Genomic DNA, 18,393 nt, shown 5'->3' with positions numbered 1-18,393 from the left:
TGATATGCACAATTATTATTTTATTATTATTTTTTTTATTAGATGTATACTTTAACCCTAATTTTTCAAAAGAACTTATTTTTGCCAAAAATTCCTCTCTAGCGTCATTTAAAAGGGGTGAAGCCCGAAAGCATTTTATCGACACAAGATTTAGAGATATGCTTTACCTTGATGGCTCTCTTGTGAACATAAAAACGTTGAATTATTATTTAAATCAAATAAAAAAATATATATAGGGTACCAAGGTCGCGTGTTCGATCCACGCTCACCACATTATGTATATATATATATATATATTTTCATTATATGTATACTTTAACTCTAATTTTCCTAAAGAACTTATTTTTGCCAAAAATTCCTTCCTAGCGTCCTTTAAAAGGGATGAAGCCCCGAAAGCATTTTATCGAATCAACACAAAATTTGAAGAGATGCTTTACCTCGACAACTCTCCTATGAACATAAAAACGTTGAATTATTATTTAATTCAAAATCAAAAAAAATATATAGGGAGCAGTACTCACACCCCTAGCCGTCAAAGATACACTGGGTGCACTTGAGAGGATCTGATTCCCCCTAAGGCCCTAATCCCTATAGCTATTGCTAGATTGATGCTCAATGTTGCCTTGCTCTTCAACAGCATAAAGCAAAGCAAATAGTTAAATTAGTGAATCATTAACCAAAAATAAAAAATAAAAAAATTAGTGAATCATTTTGTATTGAACTTTCAATACAAAACCCATCTCCAATATTGGTTATTGACCTCAAAAGTCTTCATTGATACATGATTTTTCTTTTAATCAATCAAGTAAATATATTAAGCATCAAACACATGTGATCTAAATATGCCTCACAGATCATCTTCATGGTCTAGATATCAATCAGGCAACTATAGCAGTCAATTTAATCTAATTGAATTCCTTTAATAATTATCGCTAAACGACAAATTAATCATACCTAATAACCATTTGATGGTGCCCTAATCACACGTTTGCTGCCGCATGCCATAGTCGCCACCACCTTCAATCTCTTCTCAAAGTCTCATTAGATGTTCCAAACCATTTTTACATTGTAAAGTTGTCTTGCTCTGGATCATCAAATTGCTAATTAATTAACATTAAAGTAGCCCCACTTGGTGTTTTAATTTAAGTAGTTTTATAACTTCTTGGAACATATGGGGGAGAAAAGTTAAGAGTTGGGTGGGTCAAAGAGAGTGAGGTACAAGATGAGCACAAATAGAGGTGTCTTTTTCAATACAACCTACAATTATATTGGGCTTTAGAAACTGCTTGGTACCTTTGTGGAAGTGCACTTGGACTTGAAGATAAGCATTGCTCCAGTCAAAGTTGAACCATTCCAATAACGAAGGACCGTATCAAAACTGCTTAGGCAAGGCAAAACCCAGGATTGGAAAGAAATTGAGATTGAACCCTAATGGAGAAACCACCACATACCAGTGAGATGATACAAAAATAGACCATAATAGGCTGACCCGGTCTTCGGTCTAAACTGGGCCAAACCGAAGCTGGCTTGGTTAGATGAGGATTGGTTTCAATTGGGTTTTATACGTTGGCTCATTTTGGTTTCTATCAGTTTCATCAAAGCGTCGACCAAAACCGTCACTTGAAGCATTGTGTTCGATTTGAACTAAACCGGTTGATTTTGGTCGGTCTAACCGGTTTGGGCTGGCATTTGACACCCCTAAATCACACATGTTGCCTCCACTAGCTGAGAGAAAATTAAAAGTGGGAAGTGGGGAGTTCAAGCCTAAACGGATACAATGAAACATCATATTTGGATAACTGTAACCCCTTACTTATCACCAATCCCTAACCCCAATAATTGTTTTTCTCTTTCTTCCTTCTGTCCAAACAACAATCAGCCATGCTTGCCAAAAAGCTTATAGGTCATCACTGAAAAGGATTGAGCTTCTCTATAAATTTAATTACATTAAATGATGGTTACAGTTCTGTGTATATGTAGAAAATTATCTAACAGGTGTGCTCTAATGTAAGGATTCAAATCCACAATAGTACAAGTCGCCACATGAGGTTGACATCTTATTGTGATTTGTAAATAGATAAATTTGATCTCAGGCCAAGAGCCAAGTTTCCTTAGTCCCCACCATAACCTTTTGCTTTGATCATCTAAGAAAGTAATATTTAGTTCTGTCAATTCATGAACAGGGGATGCATTCTAAACGTTACTTTTGTTCTTCATAGGGAAATGTGACCTCACTGTTGCAACAGCTTCGCCTAACAATCCAACAAAAATGATCTAAACCTTTCTTTGATTTTTTATTTTTTTATTTTATTTTTTAACGAAGCCTAATATAGGAAATAAACTACCCACATCAACTTCCAAAACAATACATCTTTACCATGTTCAGGTCAAGGAAATTAGGATACTATCTCATTGTCAGTCAGGACCTATACTCTCTTCTTAATAATCTTATCCTTTTAAGGATAAGTTCTATCTAAATTCTAACAAGTGATATCAGAACCGAGATCATAGGATTATTCAATGTCCCAACAATAAGAAACAGAGCATGGTTTTATTACCATATGTGAGATTCACACACTTTCGGATAAGCCAATCAATGAGCTACTTGGACGTAACCTTGCCGAATATTTAATATCTAATTTAATCATCTAAAACTAGCCAACCTAGATAAGGTCAAGGATCTACGGTATTTGATGTATTTTGGTATTAGACGACATGAATTTTGGAGTATTGTGAAGGGATTTTCAAATTTTTATTTAACTAGAAGAAAAGAACTATCATAGAATACAATATTACATACAAGAAAAGATACAAGTCAATCTATGAGGGAACCTCTTACCAGAGAAGTTGCCTAATCTTTTGTATTTTAGATATGATTTTTATTTCACTGAATATGCTTTGGAAGAATGAATCAATATAAGTATATTCATATACAGATCCAAACTAAGGAGACCAAAGGTTTATAGAGATGATGTTATATAGGAAGTCTATTCTACAATCAGAAAAAGAATAAAAAACACATCAGTTTACTGGATAAGTATTTGAATTGGCAAACACGGTTAGGGTAGACCAACTTCTCTGAACAATGCTTAGAAGGCTCATCATACCTTGTTACCTTTCAAAGATTCTGGTCTCCATCTCTCCCACATTTTGCAACTTAGGGAACAACCTTTAGCAAGAAGTTAAAGATCCAATAAAAGAATAGATTATTCAAATAAATCTTGCATAACTAAAACGTGGCTTCAAAACCTACTGTTTTGGTATGAAATTTGCAACTGCACACAGATCTTTTGGTAGGTCTCGTCACAATTTGTAAAATGGCATATCTTAGATATTTTCTCTCTCATCTCTTTTATTTTATTTTATTTTAATTATATTTTATTATTATTATTATTATTATTATTATTCTTAGAAGAAGAAGAAGAAAGTCACTGGGTAAACCATTGCTACTTCACCACAAGGAGAGAGAAAAAATATGAGGTTGAAGTGGTTTTCAGTTTTTCCTATCTGCTTGATCCGAGTAGTTAAATGGCCATAACTAAGCCAAGATGAAAAAACCTCAAATCCAACAATTGGGGTAATCTAATCAGATCGAGTTTCCTTTCGTCATGGGCATCGGTATCATTAAATCGCCGCAAGGAAGGATAGTTTCGACTTGATCAATAGGGGATGAAATATAATGATGACCTAAAAGTCCAATCATTAGGCCACTTCATCTATGGTGAAGGAATTCTTCCTTCTATACGGTTGAAGAAAATTTTTTCCCTAATATATGTTACCAACTTGATAGAACAAGCAATAAGCAAACACCCATGAAGTCAGTAGGCAGGACCTGGTCAGGTTTTTGGTGCAGTAGTTAGGTTTCATTTGTTCGGACTTCGGACCATGGTTATGCTCTTTTAACTAGAGATATGACAGCTGTGTTTTGGTATGCATCTCAAGATAAATTCTAGGTCTAGAATGCCATTTGAAGTGATAAAATAGAGAAAAAACTATTCTCAGAATGCATACCAAATTCAGACGGTATAATCAATGCTATGTGTCCATGTGAAGGTACAGGAAGAGTCGCCTTGTGCGACTGTTCAATAATGTTAACAAGAATTTTGAATTATTCAGAGTCTCCTGCATGGTTTGTTTAACAATGTTAGGATGGGTTTTATGACGTCTACTGTATGTGACTATGTGAGTAAATATTGTTAATTGGAACCCTTTAATGAATAAAATGATCTTATTGATTAAAAAGAAAAAAATAAAAACAAAAAAACACATACACAAGTGATATCTTGCAAGGCATTGTCCCTAATCACCATGAATTCTTGAAGGTAGTTTCAAAATCGATCAACCCATCTGATTTCCATACCACAGACCACCGAAAAAATGGGAACTGTTTTCTTGAGCACACGTTAGGCCTTTAGGTGGGTCCCACCAAATTATGCCATTGTCACCTTTGGCTGCACAAAATGGTGTGGATAACCCAGAAGTACCATTACAGATTCTTAAAATCGTTTATCTCAAAGCTCGAGCTTCCCTCACACATACCAGGGATCAAACACCCAACCGCTTAGCTTTGATAACATGTTACAACCGCTTATCCCAAAAGCTCAAGTTTTAGGTAATGATTACAACAATGTATATCAACACAAGAAGAACAGATCAAGAAATGAACTTGTCGATCCCCAAGACTAGGGTAGTAGCACCTTCACAGCAATGTGACTTGTATAACAAAAAGAACAATGATTCTAGCTGGCCTGCCACATATAGAACTTCTAGTACCCAAACTGATCACCAGCAAGTTTCAAATCTTTCCAGCCAAATCTATCTTTTCCCATAAGCGTAGCGGAACAGAAATGGATTTTCAGATTTTCCCCCAAAAGTGCACATTTTGTGGAAATATACTTCTCCAGAGAGTTGAGCTATTCTCTGCCAATTTCACCACCAAATAATTTCACCTCTGCCTTCGTGGTTAGCTTGTCGGCTTGCCTTGTTAGCTGATGATGCTTTCTAAATCAAAAATCTGTATGCTGCACAAGTCAAACCCAATCCAAATACATCCACAGCAAACAAATGCCACCTGGACCCTCTCTCACAACTTTGAGACTCAACTCCATGCCCTTGAAGCTCAGATGTATAACAATGGAAGATGACACATTAAGCATTTGAAGCCTTAACAGCCCCTACTCACAATCTGAAGAACACCAACATCCCATGACAGCATATGGGCTAGAGAGAAATAACTTGTTTAACAATATGAATACCAAAACACGTGATGTGTTGTAGCCTACCATGGCACAGACATGTACCATCAGTTGAAGTTACTCAGCTTCTCCCTTATAATGTGAATGATAAGCCTCCAGCCCTTTGAAGCATCAACCTGTCTATAATTAAAAATAATAATAATAAAAATAAAAATAAAAAGAAACAAGATTACAGTAATGCTGTGGAGACTAGGTTCGAAAACATGCTTCGGCACTGCAAAGCACTCTGCTTGCATAACAATCCAAAGCTGGTAATTTAGCCAACCTACAAGCTTCATGTGTAAACCCAAAAAAAGAACCAAGAAACTTCAGAGCCAACATACACCAGGAGCAAGCACAGAAATGTACAACCTACATACTTGCAGAAAAGTAACACATCCCAAAAATATGTAGTAGCAACCACAGCACAGATGTAAGGCCATCAATATCAGAATCAGCGTAGACCAAGACCTAGAAGGCCCCTGAAAGGAGTCACTTCCACAGTTCATTTGCCTTGCAAAAGGAAATGGCCATACATGATTCATGCATTCATCAATTCTATAAATCAAACTAGAGTTCAAGGTCAAATTCATAACAACATTCCATCTAGCTGAATCTGTCAAAACTGATAAGCCACAAAAGAGATACCCATATCCCTCTAATTCTGTTGTGCAGCATGTCTAAGAGAAATCCATTTCTCAAAGGACCCAAATCCAATGAGAAACTCATCAAGGCCTGGATGGATGATCATATGTCATTCATATGGTAGGTAAAGCGATAGATGGATCCAAAGCTCCAAACGGCTTGACCAATAAAAACTTTCTTCACTGTCATCCTGTAAGATCATTTGTGTGTGTCTTGTGTGTGTGCAACTGTGCATGCATGCACACATGTGCAGGAGGGAGGAAGTGTGTGGAGTAAAGGATAGGAAATTACCCAGTCAGTCTATAGTACTAACTATTAAATTCGCATCCTTTTTCCAAGCATTATGGCCACATCACATGGAGATAATTAAGGATAAAATATAGGTGCAGCTGTAGCTTCCACCAAATTGCCTTGCTCCTGAAGGATCAACAACTTATCAAGTAATATCAGACTATCCAAGAGAGGGCCTAAGGCACCCCTAAGAGACCAGTAAGGTCCCACCATGCTCCTGCACGATAAGACAATCACTACTTGATCAGCATAATTTCTCAGATGCATAATTCCAATACCATTAATGTTGAACTTCCTGTTCACTTTAGGCCTTAACAAGCAATACTTTCATTCTGTAATGTCCCGATAATGAATAAGAAAAAACAGAGGGGTCATACAATTTTTATTTCTAATACATTTCCTACTAAGTGTAACTTATGGTCACTTAAATCCAATAGTTGAAATATCAGCCCATGCAGTGTGTTCAATATAGAGAGGCATGTGAAAAGAACATGTGTGAATGAAGCAGAACCTATATATTTCAATGCAAAAACAAGTAGCTAGCATCATTTATCCTTCTGACTGACTTTCTTTTTATTGGTAAAAGCCAAAGCTATTCATTAAAGTGTGCCCACCACGAGGAGTCCAGATTACAAAGATCAGACAACCAAGGGGTGGAAAGAGGCCAAGATGTCATACACACAATAGACATGGCCTTCCGAGCCAAGGAGTCAGCCACGCTGTTAATCTCCCTGGAAATGTGGAAAAAGAAGTATTCCTTAAAGAAGGAAGCAATGTATCTAATATCTTGAATTACATTCAAAGCCTCATGACGAGGGGGGTCCTTTTGACTTAACGATACTATGGAAGCAAAGATGAGAAAATATGTTGATGGGAGGGTATTATTAACATCTTATAAAATTGGTTTCAACTTAAGAAAAAGGTTTAGGAATCAAATATTACAGATGACACAGTATACTGATTTGGATTTGTATTTAAAATTAGGGAGAAGGATAGGTACACCGCCCACGTGTGCTCTAGTGGGTGACATCAATACGGGCGCAGGATAGGGCATCATACAGGAGGGGCAGGAGGGGTAATTTCAAAAGGGGGAGAGAGAAGAGTAGGCGCTAGCTTGCAGTATGCAGGCGGGGTGCCCAGCTTTTTCCCTTAAAAATAATTGGGTAATACAAGTTCCCTTTTTTATTTTCACATCTTGTAACAGTGGCTATAGAGGAGGAGCAATGGCATTCAAGTATGATCATCGTGGATATAGGGACTAAAGCTGCATCTGTGTCTCTATGAGCAGATCCCACCCTAAGTTCAGCAAAATGAGCTTGGCTCAAGGCACCAGCTGACCCAGCAGGCTAGAAATTTGAGGCATTGAGCACAAACTTGTGTTGACAGCCCTAATCGACGTGCATAATTTAGTGAGTACAGCAGAACCCCTAACCATCCAATCTATATATTTCTTCTCATGGACTAGTCAAATTTTGCTCCAACCACCTATAAGAATGATAAAGGATACAGTCACTGTTACCCAAAAGCTCGAATTGTTAAGTAAAGGGCCACAGCAATGTATATCAACACTCATCAGCACCCCCCCCCGCGCAAATGCAGGCCCGCACACACACACGGCTCTGCATGTCACACCATCGCATGGGTCACAGCAGCACATAACACAAACCCCTTGCACTTACCAGGGATCGAACACCCAACCTCCTAGCTCTAATACCATGTAACAAGATCAGAAACTAACAACCAGTACCTGCACACAAGAGAAGGATATGAAGAAGGAAGAAGAAGATGAAAAAAAGAAGAGAGGAGAGGAGATGGGATAGCACTTGATGGGAGAAAAAGAAAGGCTGTCGATTATCTTTCCTACCGATCTGCCTACATGTATATATAACAAAATATAAAGTGTGGAAATTACATAAAACACCCTTATTAAGTCTATCTACTATGGCCAGAATACCCCTGCAATAGCTACACACACAGAATTAACTCCTCAACACTCCCCCTCAAGCTGGAACATGCACAACACCTATGCCCAACTTGGAACAACCTTGAAGAAACAGACTTGAATAAAGTTTTATGTATGCCCCCCCTCTTGACCGTATGCCCCCTTCCCCTGCTCCGACGGTCTTTGCCGTCGGTCCGCCCCCTCCCACCCAGGTCTCTCTCCACCCCCTCCTCCCCTACCTCCTTCTGCTCCTTCTCACCTGCTGTCTCCGCCTCCACCCGCCCCTCCACCTCCTCCAGTCCACTCGGAATCTCGTCCTTGGGTCTCTGTAGTCACCTCTGCTTCCCCCTCCCCCCTTCTTCCTCTTCCCCTCTACCCCCCTCAACCAGCCATTCCTTATTCTTCTACCCTCCAACCACACACAACTCCATCCCTGTTGGCCTTTGTCCTGCTGGCCTCCTCGCTTCTGAAATCTCTCTTTGGTCTAACTGTGTTGTTGGTTCTTTTCTTGGCAGTAGACCCCCCCTTGGCTGTTGTCAAAGCCTCTCTTCTGAACCAATGGAAGCCCTCTGGCTCCCTCCTTCTTCATGCTTGATAATGGCACCTTTGTGTTCAACTTCGCCGCCGGCCCTGACCGTAGCGCTGCCATTGATGGAGGACCATGGTATCTTGGTAAAAATCCCATTTTCCTCCGTCAATGGGATGAATTCCTTTCCTTCTCCAAAACTGAACCCAAATCCATCCCCCTTCGGGTCCTCTTCCCCAATCTCCCCCTCCACTTCTGGTGCGTCAAAGGCCTTAGCCTAATATTTTCCATCATAGGCAAACCTCTGTATTCTGACAAGAGAACCAAGGTTATGGATCGTTTATCTTATGCTCGTATCTGTATTGAAGTCCAAGCAGACAAAATCCTTCCCTCTTCTATCACTGTTATGGATGGAGAAGGATCCTCCTTTGAACAAGAGGTCAAATATGACTGGATACCTCCAACGTGCACTCTCTGCAAATGTTTTGGGCACAATACTACCACTTGCGCCAAATCTATGGCCACTGTTGTTGAATCTCTTCAACCTTCAGCCGTTGTTCCAGTTGAACCTCAATTCACCAACCAGACATACAGAAGGAAAAATAAAAAGAAGAAAAATACTGCTGGCTACCAAATCACGCCGCCGACGGTGGAAACTACCGTTGACCATATCCAAATCTTGCCGTCGGAAACAGGTCCAGTCATGGCTGCCGCTGAAACTGTGTTTGGAACTCGGACTCTTGGTCCGTTGAACAATCCTTCAACCATTGGTCACAATGTCTTCTCGATTCTGTCGCCTGATGCCCTTGATGGAACTGATTTGCTCCCTTCCTCTCTCGCCTCTGGTATTCTGCCAACCCCCTCTGTGGACTCTGCAGTTTCCCCTTTTATCTCCCTCTCTGTATCCTTCTGATGTCCCTTCTCGGTCCCTTGTCGGTCCCTAGTCTCTCCTGGCCTTGCCTTACCTCCGTTGCTCCCTTTCCCGCCTGGCGCTCCTCTATTGGATGCCCTAGCGGCTGCTTCCTCTTTCCCCTCTCTCCCTACATCCTCTCTTCCACATTGCACTTCCTTTAGGTCTTTGTCTGAACTTATTGACCCTCTTATTCCATCTGAGCCAACTGAACCATCTGAACCAACCACGTTGCCTGAGCCACTTTTCTACCCCCTGAACTCCTTCATCCAGGTCCAACTTTTGAACACCTTCTCCAAATTCCCCACGGATCACCCATTATATCCGGGTAATATTTACAACCCGCACCGGGTCCCTCCATCTTGCTCCATACCCGATAACCAACCCGTCCATCATTCCCCATACCAACCCCACCTGTCCAACCCGATACCTCAACCCGATCATTTCCCTAGCCAACCTTGCCTGCCTAACCATTTACCTCCTGATGTGGATCCGGATCCGGATCTGGGGACTAAAATCGGATCGCTTAGGGCCCACTAAAGAACCAAATAGTGCACTCTAGGCAAACCAAGGGCAATAATGTAATTCCTGATAAAATTTAGGAGCTTCATAGAGTGAAATAAGTGACTAAGGACTTAACAAGAATTAACTTCAAAGAGAAAGGAGTAATTCCGGAAATAAAAATAGTAATGGGGTCAAATTGAAATTAAACCAAGAATGAAGGGTTACTTTGCAAACTAATAAAGAGAGGGGTGTCTTTAATAAAGAACTTAAATGTTGGAAGGACTTATCTGTAATAAGCAGAAGTAATATTTATGAAAAATAAAACACCCTTCTTCTTCCTCACGATGGAGTTCAGAGGCGGCAGACCAACAAGCCTTCAATGCAGAGAACTCCTTCAAATCTGGTCGGTCGATCTTGAGATTTCAGGCATAGACTCCTAAGGAGAAGGTGTACCAAACTCACCAGGGGGCTGCTCAGATCAGCAGGCTGGAGTGATGTGGGAAGCACCTGCAACTGGATCTGGCGATGGTAAACTCAGATCTGAGTCTGGTTTGGACTTCTTCACAGTAAGGTCAAGCTTTGGAAGAGAGGTTCCAAGGTTTGAATCGCCTAGGAGAGGGCTACCTTCACTCAAAACCCCAGCCCCAGAAGATCAAGCACTAAGGAGCAGAACCTAGTTTCCGTCGGCTGCAACTACTGCCCATAACAGGGCTGGGAGAGAGAACCAACAAGAAGAAGGAGAAGAATAAAGAAGAGGAAAAAATCAGAAAGAGAGGGTTACGGCAGCCATGGTCTAACCAAGCAAGCATCCAATTTCAAATAAAAACTTCAAATCTCAATATCAGTTTTCTCCCATTACATGGCTATTTAAAGAGAATAAAAAAAAACATAAAATTGGTAGGTTATTAAAAATAAAACTATCATAATTGGCAACTGAAAATAAAAATTCAATATAAATAAAAATACTGCCAACTAATTCTAGCTCTGGAAGGAAAGAAAAGGAATCAAATCAAAAGGCTATCTCAAGCCCAACGCCCAACTGCATCACCTCCTCCCTGCTTACCTGCCTCCCTTGCTATTACCACCTCTCCCTTGGATCACCTCTGTTCGCCGCCAGTTTCGTCTCTGGTTCCTATGGCTCCCCTGAGCTCTCCTCCGGCAATTGTGGTCTCTGACGACTCCCGTGCTGCCTCCCTCGACTTTTGCCTCTCGTTGCCACTGTCATCTGCTGCTCCCACGAGCTGCTCTCTATCATCGCCATCGCCACTGCAGTCCTCTGATGCTCCCATGAGCTCTCTACCTCTGATTCCTGATGCCGCCTCCCTCTCAGCTGGCCTTCCTACTCCCGCTGCCGCTGAACCGATGGTTCTTGGGAATCGCCGCTGCCCTCTGCTTATGCCATCGCCGCCATCCTCTGATGCTCCCATGAGCTCTCCGCCATTGTCTCCTGATGCCACCTCCCTCTCGGCTGGTCTTCCAGATCCCGCTGCCGCTAATCCGATCGCTCTTGGGGATCTACTGATCAATTCCACCTCGACTGGCAACTCCCCTGCCTCCCCATTGGTGCTATTTGCTCCTGCTATTCCTCCCAATGCCAATGTTCCTGCCATTTCTTCCATCCCTGATCCCTCGATCATGCCTGATGTTGGTGTCTATAAAGCATTTATCAACCGCAGTATCCCATCCTCTGTTAGCCATGCAAGCTCGGCTGACCTCGTGACATCCATGAATTACCCCTGGTATCGCCAATTGCTTCTCAAGGGCCGCATGCCAACCCCTTGGGTCTCTCCACAGCATTGACTCTATGGTTCTGTCAACAGAGTTAGAAGATACTCAAACTGCTCAAACCTGCCCCTCTCGAGCCACTGATGATGTTGATTTTAGCCAACCCATTGTTGCTCCTTTGTTGCCTACCCCCCTTGACCCCTCCCTCCCCTCCCCTCCTCGACCCCATCCTCCAAACCATCCCCTGTCACTTCCTCTAATATCATTCCCCATACCTCCTCTCCTCCCAATCTCCCACCCCTTTCTATCTCCTGGGGCTCTAAGAAGAAGATGTCCTCTGTCTCTACCTCCAAAGCCTCTTCAAGTTCTAAACCCACCCATCACCCTAACCCTCCCCTGCTGCCACCCCCAAATCTAGAAGGAACAACCCCGCCAAGCCAACCTCTTCCGATCTTCCCTTCAGCTCTTCCAAGCATTTGATACCCTCTTCCTCTAGTTCTTTATGACTCCTTTGACTATTTGGAACGTTTGTGGCCTCAATTCCCTAGCTAAACAAGCGAAGATTCGCTCCCGTATCCGATCCACCAAGTCCAACTTCTGCTGCCTTCTTGAGACCTAAGTCCTCCAAGCTAATGCCTCCCGCATTGCCTCCTCCATTGCCCCATCTTGGTCATTTGCTGACAATCATCTCTATAGTCCAAATGGTAGAATTTGGATCCTCTGGAACCCCTCTTACCTCTCCATCACCCCTCTCTCCTCATCAGAGCAAGTCATTCACCTCTCTATCTCCCACTCTTTTGGTTCCTTCATTTGCTTCATCTCGATTATTTATGCCCACAACCTTGCCACTCTTAGACTCCCCCTTTGGTCTGACCTCCTCTCCTTTGCCCCCTCCACGAGCTCCAGACCTTGGGGGATTGGAGGTGATTTTAATGTTATTCGGTTGAGTAATGAGAAGCTTGGTGGTAACCCCATTGACCCCCTAGCTGTTGACTCCTTCAACAGTTGTATTGACGACCTTGGTCTCAGTGATCTCAGATGGTCTGGTACCAAGCTTTCTTAGCATAATCGAAGATAAGGTAATGCTTGGGTGGCCTGTAAGCTTGACCGTGTCCTTTCCTTCAAAATGCCTGGTCCATCCCTTTAGTTCAAAATGCCTCGTCCATCCCCATTCCCTCCTCCTCTCCTCTTCTTACTTTTGCCAAAAAGCTCAAATCTGTCAAAGCTGTTCTTAAGAATTGGAATTCCTCCACCTTTGGCAATATCTCCTTTCGTGTCTCCTCTTGCCGGGACAAGCTCCTCTCCATCCAATCTCAAATCCAGTCTGATCTTCGCAACTTTGATCTTGCTTTGGAAGAGAAAGCCACTGCCTCTAAGCTTGACTCTCTTCTTGCCCAAAAAGAGAGCTTCCTCCGTCAGAAGGCACGCATCAAATGGCTTGATCTTGGTGATTCCAACTCTGCTTTCTTCCATCGCTCCCTCAAAGCTCGCCACAATGTCAATACCATTTCGAAGCTCATCTCCCCTTCCGCCGGTGAGCTCCTTAATCCTGAGGAAATCAAATCTGAAGTTGTTTCTCACTTTCTTCGTATCTTCTCCCAGCCACCCCTCCATCCCTCTCTTATTCCCCCCATCTTCTCAACAAGCTGGTCCCTAAGGATCATCTCCCCTCCCTTTTTTCCATTCCCTCTGATGATGAAATCCTCTCTGCCATCCTCTCCCATAAAGCTAACCGTGCCCCAGGCCCTGATGGTTTCAGTATGGGTTTCTTTTCCTCATGTTGGAACATCATTCGCAATGATATCATTCTTGCTATCAGGAGTTTCTTCCTTAACCCTTCCCAAGTCAATGGGATCAATCACACCTTCTTTTGCCCCCAAAAAGGAAGGTGTTGATTCCATGAATGATTTTAGGCCTATCTCTCTCTGTAATCTGCTCTATAAGTTCATTGCCAAAATTTTAGCTAACCGGATTGGGAAAGTCATTGATTCTCTTGTAAATCCCAACCAATCTGCTTTCATTGCTGGGAGGAGCATTGCTGATAATATCATTCTCTGTCATGAGATCGTCGAAGGATTTGAGAGAAAAAACCACTCTCCCTCTGCCCTCCTCAAAATTGACATCCATAAGGCCTTTGACTCCATCAGTTGGGATTTCATTTCAAAAGTTTTACTCCAAATGTCTTTCCCACCCTCTTCCTTTGTCCATTGGATCTTTTGTTGCATTTCTTCTCCCTGATTCTCTGTTCTAATCAATGGCAGCCCTGCGGGTTACTTCCCCTCATCCTGTGGTATCCATCAAGGTTGCCCTCTCTCTCCCTTTCTCTTCTCTCTCTCTCTATCTGGAGGTTTTGTCTCGTTCTATTCAGTCGGCCTCTTATCTCCACCTCATCTCTCCTATCCCCAAGTGCAAAGCTTTAGGCCTCACTCACTTGGCTTTTGCAGATGACATCATGATCTTCTCTGAAGCTGACTCCCTCTCCATCTCTTCCATTATATCCTCCCTTCACTCCTTTGAATCCCTCTCTGGTCTCCGCACAAACCTCCTCAAATCCAATCTCTTCCTCTCTGGTGTCTCCACTGAGACTCAATCCCTTCTCTTAGGCATTACAAGCTTCTCCTTGGGATCCTTGCCTGTCAAATACCTAGGTCTCCCTCTTATCTCCTCTAGGCTCTCTGCCCACCATTGTTCCTTTATTCTAGATCTTCTTAGAAAGCATCTCCAACATTGGAAAGGCAAGCTCCTCTCCTATGCTAACCGGCTTATTCTAATCAGATCTGTCATCCAATCTCTATATCTTTATTGGTCTGAGATTTTTAACCTTCCTTCCTCTACTGTTAAATCCATTGAAAGTATCTTCTGCTCCTTCCTCTGGAAGGGCTCTGACTTCTCAAGTTTCCTTCATCCTTTGTCTTGGGATAAGGTCTGTTTGCCCAAATCTGAGGGTGGCCTTGGTATCAGAAGAATCAAGAAGGTCAATTCGGTGGGTATTCTGAAGCTCATTTGGAAGCTTGCCTCCAAGCACTGGAGTATCTGGGTTGACTGGGTCTACTCCGTGCTTTCCCATAAATCCTTTTGGACCTGCCCCATTCCTTCTGATGCCTCTTGGATCTGGCGTAAAATCCTTCACCTTAGGCCTCTTGCCCTCAATGCCATCTCCATAGCTATTGGCAATGGGCAGTCGACTTCCCTTTGGATGGACCCTTGGCACCCTTCTGGTATCCTCTCCTCTCTCGTCACTCCGAGGATCATCTACTCCTCTGGTTTGTCTGTTTCCTCTCTTATCTCCTCCATCCTCTCCCTTCTGGGTTGGTCCCCCCTCCCCTCGCTGATCTGTGGGCCTCTCTCCCTCCCGTCCCCCTGGTCACCGTGGCAGGGATGACAAATGCATTTGGCTCCCCTCATCCAATGGGATATTCTCCTCAACCTCTGCTTGGTCCTTTGTTAGATCCCCTAGCCCCACTGTTCCTTGGTGCGATCTAGTCTGGTTCAAAGGCCATATTCCCTGCCACAACTTCACTACCTGGAGATGTCTCTCCAACTACCTCCCCACCCAATCCTTCCTTCTCCACCATCATGTCCCCATCAATCCCTCTTGCTGCCTCTGTGCTCACGGTCAAGAGGATATCCCACACATTTTCTTCTCTTGCCCCCTTTCTTCCTTGGTTTGGAAAAAGGTTTTTGCCCGCTGCTGGCCTTCTACCAGGCCTATCCTCCCCATTGACAGAGAATGGATTTGGGTTGATATGACCTTTGCTGGATTTCTATTTGTGACACTATTGGTAAGCTAGCCTTCTCCGCTACTATTAACCATCTTTGGATGGAGCGTAACACTCGAAGATGGTCTCCCAACTACCGCTCCCTGGACAGGATTTGGACAACCATGTTCTTTAATGTTTCCTCTAAAATCCAATCCCTTCATTCTATCAGTTCCCGGCCTATTCCTCTTACCGGTAGAAACTCCCATATCATCTCCTCCTAGAACCTTATGCCCCTCCCCCCTCCCACCACTTGAACCTTCCCTCCCCCTACCCCTTTTTTTTTGCTGCATTGGGTGTTGGTCTCTCCTCCGTGGTAGCTCGTAGTCTTGCTGTTCTGTTTTGCTTGCTGCTTTTGTTGTAATTGCTTTGTTTATTGCTTTGTTCCCCCTTGGGTTGGCTTTTCCTTGTTGGCTTAAGCCTCCCCTCCCCCCTTTCCCCTGGTATTTTCTTTCCTCTTTGGGTATAAATTTATTTATTCATCCAAAAAAAAAGTTTTAGTAAACATGTCACCAAGTTGATCACCAGAGCTGAGGCGTCTTTCAGACCTATTTTGGTTCAGGCCAGAACAGCCTTGGTATGAGTTTTTGCTGGTTAACCCACAACCAGAATCATGGGGCTATATTTGAGTTCCTATTTGTTAGTTAGTAGCTGCTACAAGTAACTCGTTTCTATTTTGGTTACTTAGAAGTAATAGGGTAGATTTTACTAAAGTTGTTGCTATTTTTCAGTTGCTTGGTGTACAAGGCTTCACTTCTATATGTGTGGGCCTCTTTTATGAGTTTCGAGTTTGTGCTACCTGTTCTTTCCTTCCAGTTGAGATAGTACAACCCTATTATTGTATGGGGTAACTAGAACCCTCCCCATGATTTACAAATTTGAATGAATTGGATTTGTTTGCCTCGATGCTGTGAGAAAATGTGTGACTGGTAAGATTCCTTGCAATCATAGTTGTCAAGGCGCCACCTAGTTAGTGCCTATGTGCCTTGTTGGTGTCACCTTGATTTTTTCCCCCTCAACAGCCTTGAGTCCCCTAGCCGCCTTGACAACTATGCTTGCATTAGCTTAATGTTATGCCATTAGGGTTAGTGAGAGACTGACCTAGGCCATAGGTGAGAGGTCTTGGTCATATCCCTTTTCTTTCCCGTCATCTCCATCATCCTAGCTGGTGAATATTTTGCTTGCCCGTGTGATTATTTTCTTAACAGGCCTTGGATTTTCTAATCCTAGTTGCATTAGGATATCTGGTTCAGCATTGTTGCCCTGTGCAAATAGATAATGATCAATAAAAGGGATTACCACAGATCATAATGGTGGCAGTGGCTTCCCCAGTGGAATTTCTACTCTTAGGTGCAGTAGGTTGGATAACAAGCTCCAACCTATAGACAATAGCCTGGAATGATCTATGAACACAGAAAAGAGAATCAAGGTAAAAACTACCTCAGCATTATATAAGTGTCAATTGGAGAACGAGAGGCTGAGCAGCCATTAATTAAGTCATATCAACATTCATTCACCCTCTTCTACAACTCATTGATGAAACACCCTTAATGTGAAAAAATCAAATTGAGCTGCAGGCAGCAGACCTCCAAATCCAAATTTCTTTAAGCTACTCCTTTGGAAAATCTCTTCATTTATATATTTTTAGTGATTCTCCTCTAGAGCTTCCTAAGTCCTAACATCATCAATAAGAGTGGCATTCACTAAATACCTAATTTTTTTCTTTTTCTTGGAGGGAGGATTAGTCAAATATATATATACATTTTAATAAAAAAATCCACCCCCCCCCCCCCAAAAAAAAAAAAAAAGGTTCTGGAGTTTGAGATCAACCTGGACTATTCCAGACGCAATTTTGAGAAGATTTTCCACAGGTTCTCCGGCAAGATAAGAGTTGGGCACGAACACATATGAAGTGGGCAACTAAGGTTTCACATACAGGAGGATCAGAAACCTTGGAGAAATTGACAACATGAACATCACATAAAGACCTGTAACGTCTGAGCGAATCAATAATCCATTCTAGGGTTTCAGGTGCAGTCTCAGAATCCGAGTAATGGCGATCCTTTGAGACTGAGAACCGATTGTCTCTTCACCATAGAAATTCCATTCAAAATTGAAATAGAGAAAGATGGGAGTGAGAAATTTACATGGAAGGAAGGAAATTTCATCTTTCCAGTGGTGATCGTATAATTTTCGGGCCACGTGGTAGTCTTTTAATGAAAGGCATTAAGCTTTGGGCTTACAAGTAGAGTGGATAATGGGCCGTGGGTCTGAAGAATGAACCTAAGCTTAGTGATGGTCCTCTACATCGATTAAAGCCAATTGGGGTGGGCTCAAGTCCATTACATATACAAAGGCTTTTATGTTTTTTACTTTCCCTTTTCTTTTGTTGGGCAGCAATAATTTTCTGATGCAACTAAGGTTACCAAGAAGTTTTTTCTGCGATGTGGTAGTATTTAGCGGAAATTAAATAGGAAAATTGGGTTCTGTGGGAAAGTGTGGCACCTGCCCCATATACAAGATGGGGTGATTGCTCCCTGAATGTGAATTGACCATCTAACTCAATACTTTCGTATGCATTCCCATTGGCTCTATATGCCACAGAAAACACTTTTATTTCAAAATATTATGGAGATGTTGTCCACAATAACATTTAATCAATCTAGGTACTGAACTCCTGCTATGATATTTTTAATATCTAGCCAATTATTTAAATAAAGTAAGATGATAAAATTAATTTATAAATACTCCTAATTTCTTTGACTTTTTAATTGTGAAAACGCAGGAGATTGAAATGTTGCATAAATGAGATGGAATCTCCTATGCCAATCCGATGGGAGCACGAGATGTTGTGCCAT

General features: G+C 42.3%; 1 long non-coding RNA gene across 3 annotated transcripts; it reads right to left on the bottom strand.

Moving 5' to 3' along the window:
- Positions 1-4,323: 4,323 nt before the first annotated feature.
- On the bottom strand, positions 4,324-17,732 carry LOC122072077. 3 transcript variants are annotated; one of them, XR_006138328.1, is made up of 3 exons: positions 17,366-17,732; positions 6,171-6,387; positions 4,324-5,520 (listed from the first exon to the last, which is right to left on the bottom strand). It is a non-coding gene; the product is annotated as an uncharacterized LOC122072077 (long non-coding RNA). The 3 variants fall into 3 exon arrangements; XR_006138329.1 differs by having other exon boundaries at positions 4,324-5,375; XR_006138327.1 differs by lacking the exon at positions 6,171-6,387 and having other exon boundaries at positions 4,324-5,527.
- Positions 17,733-18,393: the final 661 nt, after the last annotated feature.

This window comes from Macadamia integrifolia, chromosome 2, assembly GCF_013358625.1.
Source record: "Macadamia integrifolia cultivar HAES 741 chromosome 2, SCU_Mint_v3, whole genome shotgun sequence".
Taxonomy (NCBI): Eukaryota; Viridiplantae; Streptophyta; class Magnoliopsida; order Proteales; family Proteaceae; genus Macadamia; species Macadamia integrifolia.
Note: the sequence above shows the minus strand (reverse complement) of the source record. Positions and strands in the feature narration are given on the sequence as shown.